Source organism: Mycteria americana, chromosome 1 (genome assembly GCF_035582795.1).
Source record: "Mycteria americana isolate JAX WOST 10 ecotype Jacksonville Zoo and Gardens chromosome 1, USCA_MyAme_1.0, whole genome shotgun sequence".
Classification (NCBI taxonomy): domain Eukaryota; kingdom Metazoa; phylum Chordata; class Aves; order Ciconiiformes; family Ciconiidae; genus Mycteria; species Mycteria americana.
In genome coordinates, this window is record NC_134365.1 from 135,175,683 (window position 1) to 135,193,406 (window position 17,724).

General features: G+C 39.3%; 1 long non-coding RNA gene across 1 annotated transcript in view; it reads right to left on the reverse strand.

Moving 5' to 3' along the window:
• Positions 1-745: 745 nt before the first annotated feature.
• LOC142404891 (uncharacterized) overlaps positions 746-17,724 on the reverse strand; it is a 28,174-nt gene continuing 11,195 nt past the window's right edge. Inside the window, exon 3 of the long non-coding RNA XR_012773986.1 lies at positions 746-1,070. This is a non-coding gene — a long non-coding RNA (uncharacterized LOC142404891). The remainder of the gene's footprint in view (positions 1,071-17,724) is intronic.

Consider the following 17,724-nt stretch of genomic DNA (forward strand, 5'->3'; position numbering starts at 1 on the left):
ATATTTCCAAATATTATCTGACAAACAAAACAGATAAACTTAGAAGAGCTGAAGTAAATGTTTCTGCAGAGAAGAAAACATTTTAGGCTAAACAAAGATGTTCTGAGTTAATCAAAGTTGTGGGGAAAAAACACAAAAGGCTTAACAACAGTTAATCCTGTCTTGTTATCAACATTTAAAGGACAAATAGTATTTTACACTGGTCAGTAAATGCATTTACGTCTTCTGATGACAATTAATGTGTATATTTACCTGTTGAATAGCAGTGTGTTCTGACCATTCATGTTCAGCCAAGTGTGATCTGGAAGGTTCTTCAAAAACGTATACATGGGTCTGCTAATTTCATCCCACGGTTTCTTTAAGTAACATATTATACATGCTTCTTTCATGTGGATCATTGCCATGGCATGTGGTTTTCACTGTCTCCTTTTTAATCGGATTTATCATTTGTACGATAAATGTTAATGGCTGTGTTATTGCATTATCATTCATAAAGGCAGGTGGAGGACTGTCCAAAGCCACAAACACTCTAAAGGGGAGCTTCATGAGCACTGATAAGCTCTGCCTTATTTCTAATGGTATATGCAGCAGTTAAGAGATTGGCTAGCAGGGCTTTCATTCTAGAATTTGGGTCAAACATGGGTGCATGCCACATCTAAGCACCTAAAGAAGTAGCATGATCTTTCAAGATGCTGAGCTGCCTTCATTCCTGCCGACTTCACTGATCACTGAAGAAATTGTTTTGAACAGAACTAACGAGGCACAAGACCACAGGCACACACTGTCATACGTTTAGATGGCTGGAGATCAGACAGCTCTTTCCATTTGTTATCTTTTACAGCTGCTAATTAGACAGGCCATTTTGGATAAATGTGTGATGTGTTCATCACTCAGCATCTAATGAACTATGTGGGATGTAGATTTTAAAAGAGGTTTGTAACAAAGTGCTTTAAAGGTATATTCTCAGTTGTTTACATTAAAGAACCAAATATAAAAGAGGTATTTAGGCAGGATGATGTGCAGTGTCTTCACTCTTTCTTTCAGGATATCAAATCCAGGAGAAGTGTACCCTGAAAAAACAAATTAGACACCTAAGCATGATTACATAGTGAGTGGGGAGATACCTAAAAATTAAAATCAAACCAGGATTCAAACAAAAATCCAAACAGATGGAGTTCTATGAAAATCTGTCCATCTCCTGGTTGAGGATATATGTTTGCAGCCTTATGATGTGCTTCTGTGAGACCCAGACACTGAGCTGAAAATCATAGTGCGAGCTGAGGTGCTTTAGATGTTCATTTCAGCAGACTTCCGAAAGTGATGGTGACTCCCTTCCTAGTGGGTAGTGACCTACTGGTTGAACCACTCACCTGGTATACATGAAACATACGTCCAACTAGTCTTCAGTTTAAGGACATTCAAATCCACAGCTCCTGTAGAATAAATCCAGACAGAAACCACCTTTAAAAGCTTCTTTGAAGGTGCGCATTCAACAATGCAAGATTCATTAAACCAGGAGACCAAGAAGGAGTCTAACTCACTAGCTGAGTGTACCCTGAGCAGCAGGGACCAGAATCTGCGCCTCTCACTCCCTGGGTATTCATGCTCTGACGCTAGTAGGCAGCTAGACTTTATCCCTGGGACATGAGTTATGAGTGGTCAGTGTCGTTGTGATAACCTTGGATTGTTCGTGGGGATCACATCACAGATTAGGCCGCTCAGAGGGCTTAGGGGGTACTTACAGTTTGCAAGTCCCACCTGGGACTCACATGTAAGTCAGCGGATGAAGTGCATGTGCAGTAGCAGAACCACAGGTTCTTCTGCAGCTAAAAGCTCTCTGAAGCCTAAGTGGTTTAGCCCATTTGTTTGTGAATTATGGCCTTGATGTAGGCACCTAAATTCCACCTCAATTGTTCAGAAATGCTTTTTTTGGACCTCACCCTATATTCCCAAATAGCCAGCCAGGAATCAAGAGTACAAATGGTGGTGTTTGGGAAAGCAGGGATCAATCAAATGAAAGAAAAGCAGAAGGATTAAGCAATATCTGGCCTCCTTTTAGTGGTTTTGCCATATGAATTTGTTAAAAGAAAATACCCAGTTCTCAGTACATTAAAACCATTGCTTAGTGCATCAACTCTTTGCTGTACGAATTACACCCTCAGTTCTTCAGTGCAGTTCCATGCCCATCACAGACACGGAACAGCATCTCCTTTCTCTTAAAAAATGTTTGTCAGTTGGAGTCTGTATCTAGGTCATTCCTCTCGGGTACAGCTCTCTATCTCATCGGATTAGAAAGAGAAACAACCTACCACTATACCAGAAAGAATTCAGTTGGCATTATTATTCCAAATACCCTGTATGTGATATCCTGTATGTGTTTCATTGTTTCCTAACTACTTACAAAAAGCATTCTCAGAATAAAAACTTGTCTGACAAACTAGCAGATTTCATAGCTGACCTCTGAATATTAACTACGTGCCTTAAAAGCAAAGTCTCAGAAAGGTAGTCCTTCCTTTAACCCTTTAGACTTGTACTGTGAAAGATAGGCCTCATAACAACAAATTGCTCTTTATTTATAATCTTGTACGTACTTTTAGGATCTTGAGATATTCAATAATTTAACTGGAAGGAGCTAAAGGGTCAAATTAGGCTGCAGAACTAATAATAATAATAACAACAACAACAATAATAATGCTGATAATAAACAACCAGATTGTGCATAGAGTTTTCCATCCATAAATCACAAAGGCATTAAGTATCATTAGAGCCATCTTAGAGATGAAACAAAGAAGAGAGATGACTTGCCTGAGGCGACTAAACAAGTTACAGCATTGGGTTGCTTTTGCTGACATCTTACACCAGCATCTGCGATCTGGCTTTGCCCAGTAGCATGGGAGGTCATTAAATGCTCTCTATTCTAGACCTGAACATTAAGCTAGTTCTGTGGGCATGAAATCCTAGAAAGAAGCAATAGGTACCCAGGGAAATGTGTGCGTGTGAGAGAAAAGGGAGACAGAAAATAAACAGTGATATTTTTTACTCCAAAAGGAGCACTGTGACATGGAGGAAGAGAAGAACAAACAACTGAGAATCTAAGCATATATTTTCCAGAATGAAAAAATAGGAAAAAGAAGAAAAAAGCTGGGAAAGAGTATAAAAACCACAGGTTTCCGAGGAAATAGCGGAAAGAGAAAGTGAGAGAAAAGAAGAAGAACAACAAGGGGAGAAATGACAGGACTTTCCTTGTGAGAAAAAGCAGGACCGTTCACGTTGGGAGGAGTCAAGCCATCCACAGGCACAAAGACAAAAGGAACCTGATGGAGAATCTTTGTCAGCTGCAACTTCAGGTTGTCACCTGTGACCCACCCATCTACAAGCTGCTCTAACATACCGACAAGCCACGTCTTGTTGACCAGCATGGGCCCTAGGGTGTTCAGCAGCACCTGGGTTTGCTCATCCATGAGCTGCCAGGGGTTGTCACTGGGGACCAAAGGCACCCAGTGGGATTCCCAGTCCAAAGACGGCTGGGAGGACTCCTCAGCGGGTAGGTGGTGCTGGAAACAGATTCTTTCATTATATTGCATGGAAGCAATAAATCAGCTAGAAGGCAGCCTGTTTTCTTTCAAATATCCACACACTCTTTTGAAAATAAAAGACAAAAAAACAAGGGTCAGGCATTTTTTCAGCTGTTTAAGGCCCTGGGGAAACAATGACTCAGCTTGTATTTTATTTGCCGGTTCTAGGGCTGAGAAAGTAAGTGACATGTGGCACACAGATCTGGGAATACAGCTATAAAACTTAGCGAAGGAATCAAAAAATATAGACAAGGTTAAAATGTGTCTCAAGCAGGAGGAAACAGTTATTTCCAAGGAGGATGCTTGTGGATGAGCAGAATGAAATTGATTTGCCTTGGCTGACTTGCCTTTTGAGTGACAAACAGATAAAAAGTTTCACCTGTGAATCTCTGGCAGAGGTCAGCAACTGCCCCAACCCACATTACACTAATTAAGACACCAGTACACTATATAAATTTCCATGTAATTCCAAAACAACTGAATTCAAAAATACTAAAACTTTCCCGTACTCATGCATTCCCAACAGAAAGTTTTTCCAGGCTTCTTCAGAAAAATAAATAAACTAAGCTGAGCTATAGTTGACAGTAAAATAGTATTTGGTGAATACCAAGCATGACATTTCTGCTAAGTGACAGTGCTCTTTGTGTGGCTCCAAGAGGCTGGAAGAGCATAAAGTCACTGACAGAAATTTCCACAGTGGTTTTGTCAAATGCTTTCAGCACAAAATTCTAGGCACATACATGCATTTCACACAGCATGACACATCTAATATTTCTTTTCTGTTTCTATTTACTTTTCCCTCTTTATATTCTTTTTCTTAAAAAACATGAACAATAAATGCCAAAATTTTCCATAGTTCAATAGTAAGATTGTTCTAAATATTCAAAACTTAGAGCATTTGGCTCACCCCCATAAGCATATGTGCACATGCTATGAGTCTAAAAAACTCAAAAGCTTCTTGAGAAGGTTTGATTTTATATTCCATGAGTCACTGGGAGTTTAGATTTTAATCTGCATGAATATGATTCTGAAGCTGAGATTTCCTCAAAACACAGAATTTCATTGCTCCCATAGAAGTCAATGGGCGTTTTACCAGTATAATATATATGTTGATGTTAGAACATGGGATAAAATTTATGTTTGGAAGTATCTGTCAGATACTTTCACAAAACTGTGTCAAGAACAGAGGAATGATAATCTAAGTACTTCTTGGAACAGACCAAAAGAAAGGCTATAAATAATTCAACCTTAACATCCTACGTACTATTTTTGAGTACTTGAGACAGTATTTCACCATAAGTGTATACTAGGGCATGAACTGAAGACTTTGCAAGTCTAATATAAAAAATGAAAATAAAATTGTCCTTATTGCAATTTGGGCCATTCTTCTATTTATAATAATTCGTGTCTGTGAGAAAGCTCAAAATAACAGTCTTGTCTGATTTTGGATCAGTCTGGAATAATCTTTTCTTCATGGTAATCACCTTCCTTCCAGGTTGGATCTGTTCCAGAAAGCTCTCAATGGACAAGCCAGGGAGCCTGTGTTCATCCCATAAGTGAGGATCCAGATTCCTTCCCTAGGCATTGCCAGCATTCTTAAGGCAACTTCTGCTGCCTCATTGTCAGTTCTATTCATTCTGTAGATTACTTAGCACAGAGGTCCCTGTTTCACACATTTCTCATATATTTCTTGGCCTCTTCTCGCTTCCAGGATGGTACACCACAAGAATTACATCATCCTTTAAGACAAAAAATACTTATTGATGTGTACAGTCTTTGGTGGCAGGTAAGCAATCTTAAAATTACACAGGAAAGGTAAGTACAGGATCTTTTTCTTCTTTTCAGTCTTCCAGGGACGTCTGATCCACCCTCTGATTTGAGTTTGGCTCAAAATGAAGTTTGAAATTGCCTGGAGTCACTTATGGCAGAGGCAGTGCACCACTGGAAGCACAAATTCTTATCTCAACAGATGGATTGGTGTGGAAGTGATCTGTAGTCTTGTGATGTTGACTGTCAAATCTACAGATCAAGAACATCTGTTATAGCCTGTATCTGTATCAAGCTGCACTGTGAAGTCCTCAGCTTGAAAGAATAGAAGGTAAAGGAGCAGGATTTGTCTATAATTTGCTTAACTAGGAAGAGATTTTTCCATAATGGTTGATGCTCCCCAACTACACTGTCATGGGCAGCAACTATTTTCTTAGGGGTATCTCCTGCCAGGTCACATGGAAGGTCTGAAGACTTGACACACAAATCTGGTAACGGCTGCTTACATCCTGTGTGTACTTAGTCTGAGCATTCATTGCTATCTGTCATTATTTTTCAACCAATAGCTTATTTAGCGCAATCATTTTTCAAGGAAACATTAGCATAATAAAATATTCCTTTGCACATTGTGGATAATTGTCCTCTACCTATTAGCCCTTCTTTCTTCAATTTGTTCCAGGATTGTTTCTTCAGGTTGTTTTGCTGTAATACTTATTAGTATCAATCAAACAGCAGTCAACTGAAAAATTTCTCACAGCCCATGAAATGATTTAGAACCACTCAGTTGCTCACCACAGCATCCTTTACATGTGTTGCTCTTTCATCCTTTTCTTGTCATCCTCACCACTCATAGCTTCTGCTAATTAGAATGCAAGACTGTTATTTTTTATGTGCCTGCACCTCATCCAGCATCGCAAGGTCTCAAACTTCACAGTGCTTTGCAACACAAGTGGAATATTGATAAGGTAAGTTAGTGTTGTTGCCTCAGCACCCTTGTTTGCAGTGGTTTTGTATAGAGAAAGGCTGATGTACAACAAGGATTCAAGTCCACAGCCCTAGGAATGAATAAGCACACACAAATTATTTCTTTTCATGAAAGTATGCAATATAAATATGATAGAACTGCCTTTTTGTGTGTGTGAGAGCATATATGTACTTTTTAGGTGTCTCCCTAATGAAATAGTTAAATCATTGTATATGTTTTGCCACTGAAGTCATTCTCTATATGTGCCTTGCACTATTCCCAAAGTCTGACTCAGAAAGTCTTCATATTCTTCTTCAGCTGAAATGGTTTTCTCAGGATAGTGTACAGACGGATTCTGTGGACTTGCATGAATGTAAAATAGCATGAACTGTTTTCTTGAATAGATACGTTGGATGGCACCTAAACTGCAGTTCTAGAACAACCAATGCAAGCTTAAATAAATACTACTTTTTCCCCCTCAAATGTCTCTGCAAAAGAATAGTTCAATGCTTAGTAAGAAAGCTACACTGACTGGAATTACACAAGATATTTGCACCAGCCTCCAAAGAAAGACAAAATGCTTTTCATTCACTTGTTTAAGAAAAAAACTCAAGTAAAATTCAAGTTTCCAAATAACTTCACATTCATGCAAATCACTGAAAAACCAATCGCATGCCAAAAAAGTGGGAGAAATGGCATCTAAATCCCAGATGATCTAGCATGCTCAGACACAGAAGTAGAACTCCTCATCTTTTTTCCACAAAGGGTGCTCTTCAACTGCTGTAGGGGCAGTATGACTAGGACCATGAAGCTCACAGCCAACCAGTTCATCACTATTTTGCTTGTGCATCATTTTTCATCCAACAAAATGTAATCTTTCTACACATAATCAATTTACTTAACTCTTCATTAGTGTTGCTTGTCTAATTATTTATAATGAAGTAAGTAACAAGGCATTGAGGAATGTGTAAGTAATAAATTAAAGATGTAAAGTATTGTAGATCATCTGACTGTTAAATGAAGGTATTCTCATCGCTGGAATGTATAAGAAGTACATCCAGTTAAAGGGTGTTCTAGTTTTATTTCTCACCCATGGACTGTACATCATTCCCTTAAATGTTTTCCTTCTATCATTCTAATAACTGTGCAGATCCCTGAACATCTGACATTATACTATCTGTTACTACTTATTGTGAAATATCCCGTTGTAGATGATCTATTTGAATAGGCTTCTTTTGTAACAACAAATTCCCCGTGTTGGTATTTTAGTTGATGAGCATCAATGCCCATTAAAGGAGCTAAAGAAAAAGTGCTCCTTTCATTGATATTCCAATCCAACCACTCATGACTAAACCCTTACATTTTATTACAAACTTAAAGGAAAATATGTATGTAATTTAATCCAGTTTCTCCCACTTCCGCTACTTTTCCTTTTTTATTGTTTGGGATGAGTGATAAGTGAAATCTTGGCTCCCCTCAATTAACTAGGAATTTTGCTAATGATCTAATGGAACCAAGACAGTATCTTTCCATGAATGTGGATAGCATCAAAAGTGTTGTAAGCAAAATGAACAAATATTATTTTATACTGTTTTTTTAATGCATTAAACCAAATTCTTCTCCTTTATTTTATTCTTGTAGTGTTTAATGGATGTGAGTGCCTAGATGTTGCTATTATAGCTAATAATAATCTGCATTTGCTGTGGTAGTACTAGCACTTCTTTACTAAACCCTGTAGACAAAAATAAAACAAAGAAAGTTTTTACAGGCAGAGAATTGAAAACCAATACTCTTTCAAGACAGAAAGACAGATAACGAGAAAAGTGATGGCGTCATGGCAGGGAGATGGGAGGAAGGCTTCATTCACATAAGCTATCATATGAACAGAACAGAATAAAACTGTGGAGACATGTTCTCTTAAAATGGAAGCTGACTAGAATGTAGCTATCTTAAGAAATGAAGATATACCATGGTAGCTTTTGTACAGATACAGGAAAGCATCTGGCTTCTTCCTAGAACTGCAGAAGGCCTTCAGAAACTCCTTCAGACATATGGGCTTTGCATATGCTGTCCCAGTGTAATGCCTCCCAAAGTACCTTGGTGACTGACCTCTTTTATTTCCCGTGCTGTCTAGCCTCTGAAGTCTCCCAAGGGGAACCATAAGCATGTCCAAGAGCAGTAGGAGGAACTTCAGAATCATCATGGATTTCCTTGGTCCTCTAGCAACCCTTCTACTCTACACTTGAGCTTACTGCTCTTTGGGCAGCCCCTGTTTACCATCATGTTCCCCACGTACAGGTGGTGGGTCGCAATTGTGCCTCCACTTTGCACTGCTAAGTAGCCTCTTGAAAAACACCATGCAGGAATACAGCCCTTGCATTTATAGCTTGGCTCCATCACACATCCACCAAACCTGAGCCGATTATCAGAGGACAACATGAAGTCAAGCACCGTCCCCATGCACACCTCCATGAAAGCCCTATTACAGAACCATAATTTTGGAAATGTCAACCATAACAACTACATCTGGACAAAGATGAACAGAGGGCCAACTGAAGGACCTTGAGATTCGAGTCAAGGACAGAAAAGCTAAAGAATATTTGCAGCAGGAACAAACACCTCAGGTACAGAGAACCACTCCTGATAGATATTTAATGTGAAGGGTTATTGATGCAGAACATCACTTTGCCTCCCTAGAGTCACCTAAAGATTAAGAGGCTAGAAGCAATGCCTCATGCAAACAAGAAATGTCTTTGTCAAGGAAGCAGACATCCTTTCTTAGCTAGATGAAGCTTAGCGGCTTTTGTGGTCAATGGGAAGCAGTTCAATACTGACTTGCTGTCGTACTTTTAAGAAATGCAGTGTACATAATACACAGTTAAACCTGAGACACTGTACAGGTGTAACCCCTGGATGTACTGAGAAAGCAAAGAGATCCTGTACCTTCTCTTTAGTTGTATTGCTCTTAATATACCTATGAAGTATTCAAAATCTTCTCCTGAAGCTGGAAAAATTCAACAAAAGACCATGTCTTTTATCTAACCTTAAGATAATTTCTAACCTGCCAAAATTCTTCAGGATAGGAAGTAGCCTTAAATGCAGGTTTGCAACAACCTCTGACTCAGACTCTTAACACAACTACAATATGGGTAAGAAAGCATTATAGCTTTCTGGTACTGCAGATTGCTGTTCTATATTCTACCTTAAAAACACACACAAGTATGAACTCACCCTGAAAATCCTGCTAACAAACACATCTCCTTTACAACACAGCTCTTCCAGATAGATTTTCTTTCCTTTCTGATTTCTGAATAGCATTTCTTTGACAGCAACCTTAGCCTTATTCAATACAGGGGGTTGGTTTGTTTGTTTGTTTTTCATTATTTGCTATTCCAGAATAGGGGTAGGAAAAAAACTCTTGGCATTTGAGACCTATTTCCTTTGCCTCCCAGCTTGCACACAAACATTTGAAAACAATATTCTGGCAGCAGTAATTTTTTTTTCACTAGTGTCTTGGTTACTTATGTATATGTCACCATTCTTTGTGTGATTTGTTGCAGGATAACATTCTCACAAAGTTCACTTAGGGGGTTTTTTTGGTGCATTCTTAGACTGTTGCAACTGCAAACACAAAATCAATTAGGCTTGTCAGGGTTCACGCTGAACCTAAAACGAAAGCGTTGAGAGGTCAAGACAAAACGTTACAGCTGTTCATGAATGGAGCTTCCAGAGAAGTTAGACAAACCTAGAGTCTTACCATCAGTAAGCCTGCACACAATCTTTTTACTGGAAAATCTTTTAAACATATCTTGAACGACATCTACATCATTTTGTTTTGCAAATATTTAACCCCTACCTGCAGTGGAAAAACAAACTTCCTGAGTCGGAGGGACAGAAACTCCAACCAGCCCTCCTAGTCGACTGCTGTGAGCCTGCAGCACATGGATCCTTGAGGATTTAGGAATTTCATCTAAAAGGCTAGAGAGGAGTAATTTAAAGCAAAGCAAGTTCCTATTTGTAATGCAACAACTTACAAATGTTCCTGTTTTGAGGAATTTATCATTGTCTGTTGTCTGAAAATTGTACAGATATTATGGTAAATGGTGGCAACATGAGACCATGGGCAAATTTAGCAGAGCCAAAATACCAAGCTGCAAAGAAAACATAAATCCCATAATTACAGCAGTTGGTTCTTTGAGAAGGTACCTTAGCCACAGGTATATTTGATAAATATTTTAGAAGGAAGTTGATAAGTCTGTGCTTGTCATCAGCTGTTGGATAAATCAGCTGTCTTTCATAAATTGTTTCTAAAGTAATCCACAACCCAGCAAACAACCCAGCACTGCTTATGGCTGCCGTTTGGATCACTAATCTAGCTGTGAACTATTACAAATACAGTCTCCATGGATAATGAAGAAAAAATGTAGTCTTTGGATTCCTCAGCGGCATATGAACAACAGTATAGCTGTACAAATATTTATGGCCGCCATGGTATGTGTTAAGGACATAAAATCTGCACTGCCACTACAGCATGGAAAACATCTGCTATTATGGTAATTCAAATAATAAATGACAATATGCTTTATCGTTAAATCTATATAAAATTTGCATCTTCTAATGATTACTTTAAAAAATACACAAACACATTTTAGAAAGCAATGCAAATGCTAAGACGTTGCAGTAAAATATTAGGGGCCATGTCCTGGGCACCTTACGTCTTCATGCCTCAGACCTTGTTCATGTCACAAAAGTACATAGGATTCTCACCTCACCAAGGGTTAGGTAACACCTGAGGATCTGTCTCCCTTGCTCCCCCCCCTTCCCATGATATACTGTGGAGTTCTGTTTTAACTGCCTGTGATAATGATTAGGGAGGAGAAACACTGGCCTCTCAGATAAGTGGCCAGTCTGACATTAACTTCAGACATCCCTGAAGCTCTCAGACATTCAAACTGCCTTTTGCTCCAAGTCCAGTGACACCTTCATGTGGTGCTCCCACGTAAATTGAGGTTCCTAGAAGAGGTTCCTAGAAGAGAAGGCCCTGCACCCTCATTGCGTTGCATTAATGAAGTCCATGAGTTTAGGGACAGCAAGAAAACTAGTGCTTGCCTGTTCCTAACCTCGCTTTACCTTCCGTGAGTGCAAACTCACCCTGTTCAAATTCACTGCCTTGCACAGTACTTACTGAGGAGCCACAGTGCTGGGACAATGCCACATGTCTCCACACATTTTGACATACATATGGAGGAGAGGAATGCATTCTACATGGACATTTTGGGGAAGTCCACAGGCCACAGAAGGTCTCCAAGGTTTAGCATCTTATACTTACTGAAATCGGAGTATCTGCCTAACCCAGAGAACTAGGTAGAAAAAAGCCTGATGATTACTTTGATTTAGATTCTACTTGACGCTTAACCAGAACTCCCTGTACATAACAGCACACAGGGAAATTCTTCACTCAAGCAAAGCCCAGCAGGGGACTATGTAATTAGATCTCAGCAGAAATTAAGTAAGCCAGTCTGATACTGTTAATATGCCATTGCCTCATCATTTAACTAATCCCAATTTAAAAAAAAAAATTTATTTTGCAGTAAAATACACTTGAAAATAAACCCACAGAAAATATCATCCTGTACTACACACATGAGCATCGTATTTTCTCGCTTACCTTTGACATAGACTTAATTTTCTGCACACAGGTATTTTTATGTTTTAAACTATATCTCCCACTGGTGGAATTTCACATAGTCCTGTGAGGAGATATTTTCCAATAGGAGAGATCATCTTCATATTTTTAGGGCCTTCACCGTCTCGGTTCAACGTCCCCTGTGCCACGTACCTAGGACCAAGCATACTCTATTTTCGGTTGTTTCTGCTGTAAGGCAGCAGACATCTTGATATCCTTTACATCTGGCAGAGTCTGTGTGTCATCAGATACCCTATGCATGGCATGGTATTTGGCCATATGTATGTGATCGTGACTGGACTGGGCTTACAGGTCTATCATGGAACAAGCAGACCGTGTCCTGCCGTAAGGAGATGCAGGGTGGGTCCTGCCTCACCCCGGCGTCACAGACCATTACATCACCCTGTTCATTTTGGCATCGCTCGCTATCCTCAGAAGACTGCATGGGTTTCTATGTAGGAGAAAAGGAGAGAATGTACAGAAAACCTTGACGAATTTCCCTGCTATTTCTGGAAGGCAGCACAGTGAAACTGTGATCTCCCCCACGCAGAAGTAGGGCCTGCTTCCCTACTGGCCAGATGAACGTGCTTCAGCTGAAACCCCGTGAAGAGCAGTTGCTAAGAAGAAGCACTAAATAATACCTAGCTTGTCTTTTATTGTTATATTTATCAGAAATGTAACAAAAATGATATTTCGTAACATAACATGCAACAAGATGGCTTGTGCAGTATCAGCACGCAGGGCCAGGCTCCCTGTCAAAGCTTTATTCAGATGTTAGACTGTCTTGACTAATCCTATCATCAGCTGCCATCGTGTCAAGATATGTCAGCCTTAAAAATGAAGAAGTATCTTAAGGAAATGACGCCTCGCAAGGAATAATGCTGAATTTGGATTTAGTAGGAAGATAATGACTTATCTTTTGTTGAAGAGCCATCTTACGCAACTGGTACTAGTTCCCAAACACACTCTTTGTTTCTAACAGCTGCTCAGGAACATTTTTTACATTTTTTTTGTAAAGTGCTTTACCTATGATGTTTCACCTAAATTGTGCTTCAAGATTAAAAAAACCCAACAAACCTGCAACTGAGATCCAGCAGAGGTAATTGACTTGCAGCTGAATCTCCTGAGGTCTGGGAGCTGATTGTAAATGAAACACAAGCTTGCGTTTGAATGTGTACTCTCTTGGACTGATAATATATTGTATCAGGCAAACTTGATCTACAGCTGACTTACAATGCAAGGATTGGTATGCTGGAGTCATTGCTTATTAGCAGTGCTGATTGTCATGGTAATCACACTGTTTTAACTGTACTGGTTCTGAAAATAGGGACAATTTCAAATAATTGGTGCAAGCTGATTGCCATATGTAAAAACAGCGCTCCCAGAGAACTGTGAGAAGATTGTTTTCATTCTGCTTCAGAGAGCTATTGCTGAACAATTATTCATTTGAAAGTAAAGCTAAATAAATATTAACAACAGAACCCATGGGGTGAAATCATGGAATCAAACTCACCAGCCTCAGCAGCCCCTGCATTACAACCACACCAAAGAGAAAGGACTTTGCTTTTCTGTAAATGGAGTTTATTTCTCCAGGAAGATGAAGAACTTAAACAGTAAAGTTAATTTTGCTCGAGAATCTTTGGTGTATAGTTGCTCAGAACTAGCAAGTGCCCATGGCAACAATACTGCCACATTCACGTTACCATAGAGCGCTAGGGAAACCCGGGCTGAAGAGAGGAGACAACTTATGACTATGTGGTCCCATAATCCTTTCTTTGCTTATTTAGTGAAACATTCCAAACCTTCTTTCATTCCATTCCCTCATGTTTTATTTACCAAAACAGCTAAAAATTAGTACAATTCTATGAACTCTACACCTCTTTTCAGAAAAATGGTATGTGGTATTTTGCCTGTCCTAAATTGCCTTTTTCTCCATTAAGTGATTTATCCATTAAGTGTTCAGTTCCATAAGACTAAAGAAAAGCTTTGCCCAAGAAACCCTCGGAAATTTTGTGCATCTCTTTGCAAAAAGAAGCAGATGGTTATGTCCTAGCTGCCAGCTCTCCAGGACTGCAATAGATGATTCGCCTTCAATCTCAGAGTTGTTTAGGCACATTAGTATGTGATTGTCCGTGCTACTAAGTCTTATCTCTCATGTTAGTCAGTGTATTGGTCTGACGTATCCAAGTTGCGTGACTCCGCCGAGGAGATCTCAGAAGAAAATAATCTCTTATCAGATGCTTCGTAATTTACAGGGTCATGTATGAATATGGAAGGAAATAAAGAAAAGGTTTAGCCAGTTTGCTCTTTGGACTTGTTATTTTCTCATTCAAAATTAAAAAAAGGACGAAAAAATGCAAAAGTGAAGGACAACATATCTCCAACCTTTCCATTTCAACCTACTGTTGAATTTGGGAGAGAAACTTGGGTGCAGTCCTAGTTTTCACTGAACTAATTCACACACAGTTGGAACTGAGTACACAGGTGAATTTCGTTAGGTAGGTATAGAGTATTTTGACCAAGAAGGCAGAGAATGGCACAAGAACAGATCTCAGAGAGTCAGAAAACATCAGAGTGGCAAATTAGAAATACTTATAAGGCAAAGGAGAGTCAAGGGGAGGTCCAAGGGAAGGAAAGGGTTTATACCACAGAAATATATGAACAACTGAAAAAAAAACCCCACAACTTTTTTTCCACTAACAGTAGGCCACCATTACCTAATCCTCCTTAGTGTGGCTTTCCTGACAGATTAAAAATGTTCTCTGACTTGAACACTAATAGTTTACTTGACTGTTTGGTAACATTCCGAACTGCAACAAGAAAAACTTAGCAATATTGTCTATAATATGCCTCCATATATAGTCTTTCAGCTGCTTTATGTCTGACAATTAATCACCAGCTGTAATTGTTATCAAGCCCAGTACACACTACAGGTAGTCTTCAGCACACAAGATTGATGGGAGCCATGGTAGGAAATTCAATTAGATATCAGATAGTTTGTTCCAAGATAATTTGCTTACTGTAAGTTGCTTGGACTCCTGGGGTATTTTGCTAAAGATCTTAAATGTTACAGACTTTTTCTGCACACATCACAAATCTGATTATCTGTTTCTCTGCCCTTTGTACAGATATAGTCATTCTTGCCAGTCCCAAGCGTACGAAAATCATGAGTCAGCCCTAAGCCATCAAATTATGAGTTTGAATGGAGAAAAGAAACCGCAGTATTTTAAAAGAATAAGTGTACAGGTTCCTATCGTGTTTCTGATAAGATCTGTTTTGTAATGTCAAGATAACAATTCGATAAAACAAATGCTTTCTTTACTGTTTAGTGTCAGAATTATTTGGAAAAAGACTAACGAAAAAAAGTTATATAACGCAGTCAAAGCCACGAAGAAGTAAAGATACCGAGACATGCAGGGCCCATATGCTCACACCAACAGCTGCCAGATGGGGAAGGACAGAACGAAAGATTTCTGTTGTAGTCCTGTTGTCCTCTTGTTCAGCCTAAACATTCTCAAAAGGAACCTCCCTAATTACCCCGAAATGGGTTGGAGTGCAGCGGAACACAGACAGGAATAAATAGCAATGATAACAGCAACAACAAAGCTAAACAGGCTGTAAAATCCCATAATTGAATTCATAAATCTGAATCTTTTAGAAGGTTAGCACTAGGGCTAATGTGGCTTGACCTAGAGCGATTGTTGGTGCTGCACCCGTTATAAGCCTCCCACCAGCAAGCAGTGAGGGGGAAAATAAATAAATAAATCAACGAGACTCTCAGGAGCACTTTAGGAATAACCCTTTCTGTCTGCCATAGTTATCATTCAGCCTGCAGCATCTCAGCACTAGCTGGCTAGAGACAGCAATCTAATCATTACACTGCAGCAAGCCGGGAAAACACCACCCCAGCTGCTGAAATAGAGGAAATACTTCACAGACAGTGGGCAGCTGATAATTGCTGATGTCAAACAAGCTTATTAAATGGAAGGATTTCATCCCCTCCACCCCACCCTCCCAGCAGCGGCACCCTGTTCAGCAATGTGACAGGAGTCCCCAGCACTGATCGGAGACACTGCAGCTTAGAATACTGTTACAAGCCTGAGGCTTGATCCTGCAAAGCACTAGCAAGACTCTCACCCTCACCAGCCTCAGTACTATTCACCATTCTGCTCCCTGAGAGACATCACTTGCAGTAATAAAGTTTGCCTTGGGAAGGGTTGGCTTTGTGTGAGCCCTTGTTCTGCAGAGAATTTTCTATGCAGCGATCACATCCTGCTCTGTTTGCCTTTATTTTGTTCTTGCCTGTATTATTTTTAGGGGATATAACACACTGCATTGCTGTTAAATGTACCTTCAGGGCATAATCTTTCTGAAAGTTATACAGCTCTTTAACAGCAGCTACCTGACATCAAGTAGCACATTATGTGGTCTATACAAATAACAACAACAATAACAATAATAGCATTTTGATGGCTTTATTAACATATAGTCATCTAGCTGCTTGTATAATACGCATGTAGCACCTTTAAATCTCTGTAGCTTGACAGTATAAGGTTTCCTTTTGGTCAGCCAATAGCCTATGATTTTTGGTGATTATTCAACATGCCACTGAAACATCATCTCCATGACATTACAACAAGGAGGCGAAAATTAATTAATCCAGCTTTCAACATTTTTCAGCTTTAGCCATGATTCTTCATGTTACAGCTCAAGTATCTTTCCAAAGGTCCAGGCTGGAACCACCACTGAGAACATCTGTGTACACATCTCTGAGCATCTCTGGATGGTTTTGCTTCCTTTCCTACAGCCATAATATTGGAAGACTTCAAGTCTAGTTTCTCTCCAACTGAGGACAATATGGTCTGGACAGTGTCCATTTTCTGTGCTGTGCTTCCACACAATTCTTTAAATTTCCAATATCCCCTTTGGGATAAGTAGGTTATAGTCTAGGGTCTTAGAGAGAAGTTGGCTTTGTAAACATTGTGGTACAATACCATTAATGTCCTTAGCTTGTGAAGACAGCTTTCAACCTGAATACAAGATTGGAAAAAGGGAAAACCCCATTTTCCTCCTCATCCCCCAAAAGACAATTGAAATCTATTTAAAGTTTCTTTTTAATCGTATCGGAGTATACTTTATAGGTCAGAATAAACTTTCAACGCCTTAGCACAACTTCATTTTACACATACTTCCACAGCAAAAAAACCACAAATGCTTAAGAATTGTTCAATAGTTCATTGCAGGAGATTCTCCAGAGAAGATAACAGACACTTTTTTACCCATTTCCTGTGTCAGCACCCAATGCAAACTTAATTTAGTATTTACTAAGAGTATTAAATGGCATTTCCTAATACTGATAGCATTCATAGTGAGTTTCACAATACTTTGATATTCATTGGTTGGATACGCTTTTTTCTTATGCTCTGATTGTGGTCTATCACCCCCACACTTTCTGTGCTACCTCTATAACCATTTCTTACACAACACCCATAAAAATTACTTCCAGAGTTACCAAACCCTCTTTCTTAATGCAACTTTTTATCACCTCATTAAAATACTGTATTAATTTACATTAGTTTGTGCACCAGAGCTGGGTTTAGGGGTTTTTAACCTCTCAGTGGGAAAGCTCTCAAGTTTAATGCATTGAAGTTCTGAGTTACCTCCTGGATAGTGGTTTTTTACTCAGCTACTGTTACATCAGTTTTGCTTTTGTCTTTGTTTATTTCTGGAAA